Genomic DNA, 10,000 nt, shown 5'->3' on the forward strand with positions numbered 1-10,000 from the left:
ATAATAATAATAATAATAATAATAATAATAATAATAATAATAATAATAATAATAATTATAAACAAACAAACAAACAAACAAACTAACAAACAAACTCTCCTACATCCTAATTTAAGAAGCCAAAGAAGAAAAAGAAGAAGAAGAACAACAACAACAACAACAACAACAACAACAACAAGTAGGTCAAGATTAGATTAAGTCGCGAGAGAGAGAGAAACACACACACACACACACTCACTGAATTATCTAATCGCTGTTCTTCACCTGAGAGAGAGAGAGAGAGAGAGAGAGAGAGAGAAACAGTCACGTGCGACCAGACAAGTGACCTCTCTCTCTCTCTCTCTCTCTCTCTCTCTCTCTCTCTCTCTCTCTCTCTCTCTCTCTCTCTAGAATTTTCTTTGGTTGAACAAGACACACACACTCTCTCTCTCTCTCTCTCTCTCTCTCTCTCTCTCTCTCTCTCTCTCTCTCTCTCTCTCTCTCTCTCTCTCTTCTAGAATTTTCTTTGGCTGAACAAGACACACATACACTCTCTCTCTCTCTCTCTCTCTCTCTCTCTCTCTCTCTCTCTCTCTCTCTCTCTCTCTTCTAGAATTTTCTTTGGCTGAACATGACATACTCTGACACACTCTCTGACACACACACACACACACACACACACACACACACACACTCTCTGACACACACACACACACACACACACACACACACACACACACACACACACACACACACACACACACACACTCTCTGACACACACACACACACACACACACACACACACACACACACACACACAGATTTCGTTTCTAGCAAATATGAACTTTTTTTCCTACTTTTCAAATCCTTCCTTTTTTTTCCTTCCTCTTAATTTAAACCTCTTTGTAGCTTAACGAATTAACAAGTATTTTTTCCTTCATTACTAAAGCCTTAAATACCCTTCTTTCAATTCTACTACTACTACTACTACTACTACTACTACTACTACTACTACTACTACTACTATGCTGTTTAAATTCCAATCACTGTCATTATTAAAATATCACTGGGATAACACTTTCTAATTTATTTATATCATTTTCCTTTTATTTTTTCTACTTAATCCTCCTTTCCAATCTTATTTTAAACCATTTATTAACTTAACGTAACCTATGTGTGACCTAACCTAATCTAACTATCTAAACCATTTTGTAACATAACTGATTCTAATATATATTTTACCTTGTTGCTAATCTTTAAACTTCCCTCAATATATATCTTCAATTAAACCCTTCAATAGCCTAATCCTAACATATTCCTATTAATATTTCTTCTTAATTCTCTTTTTCTGCAATATTTCAAACTGTGTATTAACGTAACCTAATCTAACTATATTTTTCTCATTTTTTTCCTTTTAAAATCTCATTCATTCCCTTATTTTCCTTATTCCATTCTAATTATGAACTAGACTAATCTTCTTAATTATCTTTTTCTCCTTTATTTCAAACTATATATTAACGTAACCTAATCTAACTATATTTTTCTCATTTTTTCCTTTAAACATCTCATTCATTCCCTTCTTTTCCTACTTCAATTCTAATTATGATCTAGACTAACCTTACTCAATCTTCTTAATTCTCTTTTTCTCCTTTATTTCAAACTATATATTAACGTAACCTAATCTAACTATATTTTTCTCATTTTTTTCCTTTAAAAATCTCATTCATTCCCTTTAATTCCTTATTTGATTCTAATTATGAACTAGACTAACCTTACTCAATCTTCCTAATTCTCTTTTTCTCCATAATTTCAAACTATATATTAACGTAACCTAATCTAACTATATTTTTCTCATTTTTTTCCTTTTAAAATCTCATTCATTCCCTTCTTTTCCTTATTTGATTCTAATTATGTACTTTACTCAATCTTCTTAATTCTCTTTTTCTGCATTATTTCAAACTATGTATTAACGTAACCTAATCTAACTATATTTTTCTAATTTTTTTCCTTTTAAAATCTCATTCATTCCCTTTAATTCCTTATTCAATTCTAATTATAAGCTAGACTAACTTTACTCAATCTTCTTAATTCTCTTTTTCTCCATAATTTCAAACTATATATTAACGTAACCTAATCTAACTATATTTTTCTCATTTTTTTTCTTTTAAAATCTCATTCATTCCCTTTAATTCCTTATTCAATTCTAATTATAAGCTAGACTAACTTTACTCAATCTTCTTAATTCTCTTTTTCTCCATAATTTCAAACTATATATTAACGTAACCTAATCTAACTATATTTTTCTCATTTTTTTCCTTTAAACATCCCATTCATTCCCTTCTTTTCCTAATTTGATTCTAATTATGAACTAGACTAACCTTACTCAATCTTCTTAATTCTCTTTTTCTCCATAATTTCAAACTATATATTAATGTAACCTAATCTAACTATATTTTTCTCATTTTTTTCCTTTTAAAATCTCATTCATTCCCTTTAATTCCTTATTTGATTCTAATTATAAGCTAAACTAATCTTACTCAATCTTCTTAATTCTCTTTTCCTCCATAATTTCAAACTATATATTAACGTAACCTAATCTAACTATATTTTTCTCATTTTTTTTCTTTTTAAATCTCATTCATTCCCTTCTTTTCCTTATTCAATTCTAATTATGAACTAGACTAATCTTACTCAACCTTCTTAATTCTCTTTTCCTCCATTATTTCAAACTGTGTATTAACGTAACCTAATCTAACTATATTTTTCTCATTTTTTTCCTTTTAAAATCTCATTCATTCCCTTCTTTTCCTTATTTGATTCTAATTATGAAGTAGACTAACCTTACTCAATCTTCTTAATTCTCTTTTTCTCCTTTATTTCAAACTATATATTAACGTAACCTAATCTAACTATATTTTTCTCATTTTTTTCCTTTTAAAATCTCATTCATTCCCTTCTTTTCCTAATTCAATTCTAATTATGAACAAGACTAATCTTCTTAATTCTCTTTTTCTCCATAATTTCAAACTATATATTAATGTAACCTAAGCTAACTATATTTTTCTCATTTTTTTCCTTTTAAAATCTCATTCATTCCCTTCTTTTCCTACTTCGATTCTAATTATGAACTAGACTAATCTTCTTATTTCTCTTTTTCTCCTTTATTTCAAACTATATATTAACGTAACCTAATCTAACTATATTTTTCTCATTTTTTTCCTTTTAAAATCTCATTCATTCCCTTCTTTTCCTTATTTGATTCTAATTATAAGCTAAACTAATCTTCTTATTTCTCTTTTTCTCCATAATTTCAAACTATATATTAACGTAACCTAATCTAACTATATTTTTCTCGTTTTTTTCCTTTTAAAATCTCATTCATTCCCTTTAATTCCTTATTCAATTCTAATTATAAGCTAGACTAACTTTACTCAATCTTCTTAATTCTCTTTTTCTGCAATATTTCAAACTATATATTAACGTAACCTAATCTAACTATATTTTTCTCATTTTTTTTCCTTTTAAAATCTCATTCATTCCCTTTAATTCCTTGTTCAATTCTAATTATAAGCTAGACTAACTTTACTCAATCTTCCTAATTCTCTTTTTCTCCATAATTTCAAACTATATATTAACGTAACCTAATCTAACTATATTTTTCTCATTTTTTTCCTTTAAACATCTCATTCATTCCCTTCTTTTCCTAATTCGATTCTAATTATAAGCTAGACTAATCTTCTTAATTCTCTTTTTCTCCATTATTTCAAACTATATATTAACGTAACCTAAGCTAACTATATTTTTCTCATTTTTTTCCTTTTAAAATCTCATTCATTCCCTTCTTTTCCTAATTCCATTCTAATTATGAACTAGACTAACTTTCTTAATTCTCTTTTTCTCCATTATTTCAAACTATATATTAACGTAACCTAATCTAACTATATTTTTCTCATTTTTTTCCTTTTAAAATCTCATTCATTCCCTTTAATTCCTTATTCAATTCTAATTATGAACTAGACTAACCTTACTCAATCTTCTTAATTCTCTTTTTCTCCATTATTTCAAACTGTGTATTAACGTAACCTAATCTAACTATATTTTTCTCATTTTTTTCCTTTTAAAATCTCATTCATTCCCTTCTTTTCCTTATTCAATTCTAATTATGAACTAGACTAATCTTACTCAATCTTCTTAATTCTCTTTTTCTCCTTTATTTCAAACTATATATTAATGTAACCTAAGCTAACTATATTTTTCTCATTTTTTTCCTTTTAAAATCTCATTCATTCCCTTCTTTTCCTTATTCAATTCTAATTATGAACTAGACTAATCTTCTTAATTCTCTTTTTCTGCAATATTTCAAACTATATATTAACGTAACCTAAGCTAACTATATTTTTCTATTTTTTTCCTTTTAAAATCTCATTCATTCCCTTCTTTTCCTTATTTGATTCTAATTATAAGCTAGACTAACTTTACTCAATCTTCTTAATTCTCTTTTTCTCCATGATTTCAAACTATATATTAACGTAACCTAATCTAACTATATTTTTCTCATTTTTTTCCTTTTAAAATCTCATTCATTCCCTTCTTTTCCTAATTCGATTCTAATTATGAACTAGACTAATCTTCTTAATTCTCTTTTTCTCCATAATTTCAAACTATATATTAACGTAACCTAATCTAACTATATTTTTCTCATTTTTTTCCTTTAAACATCTCATTCATTCCCTTCTTTTCCTTATTTGATTCTAATTATGAACTTTACTCAATCTTCTTAATTCTCTTTTTCTCCTTTATTTCAAACTATATATTAACGTAACCTAATCTAACTATATTTTTCTCATTTTTTTCCTTTTAAAATCTCATTCATTCCCTTCTTTTCCTAATCTAATTCTAATTATGAACTAGACTAACCTTACTCAATCTTCTTAATTCTCTTTTTCTCCTTTATTTCAAACTATATATTAACGTAACCTAATCTAACTATATTTTTCTCATTTTTTTCCTTTAAACATCCCATTCATTCCCTTCTTTTCCTTATTCCATTCTAATTATAAACAAGACTAACCTTACTCTATTTTCCCTTATATTTCTGACACAATTATATCTTTTTACTTTAAGCAGCCTAATTATCTACACCCCAAAATTATCCTAACCTTATTACAAGTTCAATCCGAGAAGTTTTGGGTTCCTGTAGAGTTCGGGATGCGTAGAATACAATATGAGAAGGAAGAATAGGAAGATAGAGGAGGAGGAAAAAAGAGAAGGAGAGGAAGAGGAGGAAGGAAAATGAGACAGGTCAATGAACTTAGAGGTGAACTTTTTCTCTTGTCTAATTCCCCATTTATCAAAGACTCAAATTATTATCCTGATTATCCTATTCTCTTCTCTATCTTATCCTCCCATTTATCTTTCTTACACAGGACTATTAAAAAAATCATATACATTATCTTTTTAATACGGCCCAAAGCTCTTATGAAAGGAAGTACAGATTAGCGACCAAATGAGCTCTGCCCAATTGAAACAGGTGTGATTCTATATATTTTTTAAACTCTTGAGAAATCGCTTTTATATCCCCATAAAATAAATTAACGTAAAGAAATATAGTTATAGCACACACACACACACACACACAGACACACAGACACACACAGACACACACACACAGACACCCACCCACACACAGACACCCACCCACACCCACACACACACAGACACACACACCCCCAACACACCCACACACAGACACCCACCCACACACAGACACCCACCCACACACACAGACACCCATCCACACACACACACACACACACACACACACACACACACACACACACACACACGCACACACACATACACACGTTTTTTTCAATATATAAAACGTTTTCATCAGTAATAGAACCACAAACGTATTTTTCTCAGTAATACATGTCACCTTTAATCTACCTTCTTGTAAACTCATTATTGACCATTAAAACACCATTAAACCACAAGAAAATAGATAAAACAAAAAATAAAACATAAATAAAACAGATATCAAATTCCTCCCTTCCAATTCAAGATATTTCTCATTAAACCAATTCATGTCCAATTATAAACCAATTAGACCCATTAAAATGCAAGAATTAATAGGAAAAAAACATTAGAACAGATAAAATATATAAAAGAAAATAAATTATGTCGTCCCCCTTATAAAAAATCTCTAGAATCACACCCATTAGCCCCCCACCATTAAAAAACCTACATAAACCATTAAAACACGAAAATTAATAGTAAAAACACATTAAAACAGATAAAATAAAAATAAAAAATAAGTATGTCGTCCCCCTTATAATAAATCTCTAGAATCACACCCATTAGCCACCCCCCCCCCTTATTAACCCATACAAACATTTTAAAACTAGAATTAATAGGAAAACACATTAAAATGGATAAAATATAAAAGAAAATTAATTATGTCGTCCTCCTTATATAAAAATCTCCAGAATCACACCCATTAGGCCCACCCCCCTTATAAACCCACATAAACCATTGAAATAAGATAATTAATAAAAAAACAACATTAAAACAAATAAAATAAATAAGAAAATTCATTATCTTTCGTTCCCCCCTTATATAAAAAAAATCTCTAGAATCACACCCCTTAGCCACCCCCCCCCATTAAAAAACCTACATAAGCCATTAAAACACGAGAATTAATAAAAAAAACATTAAAACAAATAAAATACATAAGAAAATTCATTATCTTTCGTTTCCCCCTTATAAAAAATCTCTAGAATCACACCCATTAACCCCTCCCCCCCATTAAAAAACCTACATAAGCCATTAAAACAAGAGAATTAATAAAAAAAAACATTAAAACAAATAAAATACATAAGAAATTCATTATCTTTTGTTCCCTTATATATATAAAAAATCTCTAGAATCACACCCATTAGCACCCCCCCCATTAAAAAAACCTACATAAGCCATTAAAACAAGAGAATTAATAAAAAAAAAACATTAAAACAAATAAAATACATAAGAAAATTCATAATCTTTCGTCCCCCCCTTATAAAAAAATCTCTAGAATCACACCCATTAGCATCCCCTCCCATTAAAAAACCTATATAAGCCATTAAAACAAGAGAATTAATAAAAAAAAAACATTAAAACAAATAAAATACATAAGAAAATTCATTATCTTTCGTTCCCCCCTTATATAAAAAAATCTCTAGAATCACACCCATTAACCCCTCCCCCCCATTAAAAAACCTACATAAGCCATTAAAACAAGAGAATTAATAAAAAAAAATTAAAACAAATAAAATACATAAGAAAATTCATTATCTTGTCCCCCCTTATATAAAAAAATCTCTAGAATCACACCCATTAACCCCCCCCCCATTAAAAAAAACCTACATAAGCCATTAAAACAAGAGAATTAATAAAAAAAACATTAAAACAAATAAAACACATAAGAAAACTGATTATCTTGTCCCCACCTTATATAAAAAAAATCTCTAGAATCACACCCATTAGCCCCCCCACCCATTAAGAAACTTACATAAGCCATTAAAACAAGAGAATTAATATGAAAACACATTAAAACAAATAAAACACATAAGAAAACTAATTATCTTGTCCCCACCTTATATAAAAAAATCTCTAGAATCACACCCATTAGAACCCCCCCCCCTTAATTAACCTACATAAGCCATTAAAACAAGAGAATTAATAAAAAAAAACATTAAAACAAATAAAATACATAAGAAAATTCATTATCTTTCGTTCCCCCCTTATATAAAAAAATCTCTAGAATCACACCCATTAGCCCCCCCACCCATTAAAAAACCTATATAAGCCATTAAAACACAAGAATTAATAAAAAAAACATTAAAACAGATAAAATAAATAAGAAAATTCATTATCTTTCGTTCCCCCCTTATATAAAAAAAAAATCTCTAGAATCACACCCATTAGCACCCCCCCCCCCTTAATTAATCCATACAAAAAATTTAAAACAAGAAAAACATTAAAAAAACACGAAATAATAACAAAAAGTCACAATAAATCTACCAAACAAAAAAATGAGAAAAAACAGAAATGAAAAAAAACTAAGAAATGAAAATGCAAAAAAAATAACCAAAATAATAATAATAAAAAAATAAAAAAAACAAATAAAACTCGAATAAAAACGAGAAGAAAAAAAAAGGAAAATAAATCGAAAAAACAACAAAAAACAAGGAAAACAAAAATCCACCACAGAAAACTCGCCTCAACCAATTCAACCAAGCCAAAAAAAACAACTAAAAAAAATCAACCAAATCTGACCACAACCTCGAACTCAAAGAAAGAAAATATGGACGCAAAATTACCCCTTTGTTTCACCCCTATTTCTACCCTTTCCCGCCCTTTCCCGAGAGATCTAAGGGCATGGCAATAAAGATGGAGGCCTCATTGTACTTACTCGCCGGGTTTTGGGTTCTCCTCGATGATCACAACGTCGTCATCGTCCGAATTGTAAGAGTAATCCATCCCGTCTGTCTCCGCCATCTTGTCTTCTTGCTGGCTGGGCGAGGGTGAGCTTGTTCCTGATCTTGATGTCGGAGGAAAAAAAGGGTCCTGGTCTTGGCTATGGTCGGTGTTGGCTTGTGTTTATTTTTTCTTTACGGGGTAACAATAAGATTCCCTCGCTTTAAACTTATATATCATCACTTTCCCTTGTTTTTAGAGTCACTATTTACTATATCTATTGATCTTTTAAGTTTATTCGTCGTTCTCTTTGCTTAATATCATGTTTTTAGGTCCATATATTTTATCTCCGCCATTTCCTCCTTCTCCTCCTTGGTCTTGGTTGAGCTTGAACCTGATCTTGACGTTTGTAAATGGCGACTAGTGTTTCTTTTTCCTTAACGGGGTAGCAATATAGGTTTCATAGTTTTAAGCTATATATCATCAATTTCTTTGGGTCTAGAGGTGACAGTTAGGTTTATTTACGGGTTTATGTGTTTAATTAGTGGTATTTTAAGTCTAATATCGTGTTTTGGGGGACATAAGCTCTGTTTCTCATATTTCCCTCCTTCTCTCTCTTTTCTCTCTCGTCTACGTCTCTTTCTCTGTCTCTCTGTGTCTCTCTGTCTCATATCTCCATTTTAAAGGCAATATAAGGCCCATCCATTGATATTAACACGCACGCGAGGTCCAGAATATTCTCCGACATTCTATCACGATGTTTCCCGTTAATATTACGTAAGAAAATAGGTTACCGAGTGGCATATTAAACTGATTTATGGTTTGGTCTATTTTTAGGCTATTTTCGTCCTTTTTAATGGGTTTTAGGCGGTATTATAGATCTGCAAGTGCTTAATAAGGGATGTATAATCAAGGGTACAAATACATATATATAAATCATGTATATAAGGACTATTATTGATTTATTTTAGTTTTCCTTTAAGAGTCTCCATTTTCTTCAGTCACAGCCGTTTTCTTCCCTTTGTTTACCTGCCTTGTATTAAAGGCAGACTTAGACAATAGTAAAGGCTCTACCACAGAGTTAGGTATATAACTCTGTGGGCTGTGCCCTCTGTTGTGCTTGCTGGATTACTTGATGGTGTTGTGACGGGTCACGCCTCACAGTCGTGCCGGCCACCGCTGCTGCCAGGCCAGCGTCCCTCTTCCTCAGGTCCAGCTGCCCCGGGATGGAGTTTGAGCCTGCCCTGGCAGGGCCATATTTTCTGGGGTCAAGGGGCCGGCGGGGCTGTAGCCCCCTCTTTGTTTTCTATATACAGGGCAGTAATTTCAGGCGGGACAAGGGGGCTATAACCCCCATTATTTTCTATATCGGCCTCAAAATGACCCTGAAAATGCTTGGTTTCAGAAAAATTCCCCAAGCCGTGCAGGCATGCCTACCCTTTGCCCGCCGCCGTACCCAGACACACGCCAGTCCTCGTCGACAGACCGACTTGGTCGGCTAGATTTCGATCGCCGATAGAGTCGGTCTGTCGGCACCCTGCCTTAGGCCAAGGCCCGTGCTCC

General features: G+C 31.3%; 1 long non-coding RNA gene across 7 annotated transcripts; it reads right to left on the reverse strand.

The window, feature by feature from the left end:
* Window positions 1–786: 786 nt before the first annotated feature.
* Window positions 787–5,637, reverse strand: LOC126992721 (uncharacterized). Of its 7 annotated transcripts, XR_007746922.1 has the most exons (9): window positions 4,515–5,637; window positions 4,218–4,361; window positions 3,622–4,063; window positions 3,407–3,466; window positions 3,025–3,262; window positions 2,727–2,880; window positions 2,359–2,418; window positions 1,598–1,751; window positions 787–1,454 (listed from the first exon to the last, which is right to left on the reverse strand). It is a non-coding gene; the product is annotated as an uncharacterized LOC126992721 (long non-coding RNA). The 7 variants fall into 7 exon arrangements; XR_007746923.1 differs by lacking the exon at window positions 3,407–3,466 and having other exon boundaries at window positions 2,727–3,024; window positions 3,169–3,262; window positions 3,860–4,063; XR_007746921.1 differs by lacking the exon at window positions 3,407–3,466 and having other exon boundaries at window positions 2,727–3,024; window positions 3,169–3,312; window positions 3,766–4,063.
* Window positions 5,638–10,000: the final 4,363 nt, after the last annotated feature.

This window comes from Eriocheir sinensis, unplaced genomic scaffold (genome assembly GCF_024679095.1).
Source record: "Eriocheir sinensis breed Jianghai 21 unplaced genomic scaffold, ASM2467909v1 Scaffold50, whole genome shotgun sequence".
Classification (NCBI taxonomy): Eukaryota; Metazoa; Arthropoda; class Malacostraca; order Decapoda; family Varunidae; genus Eriocheir; species Eriocheir sinensis.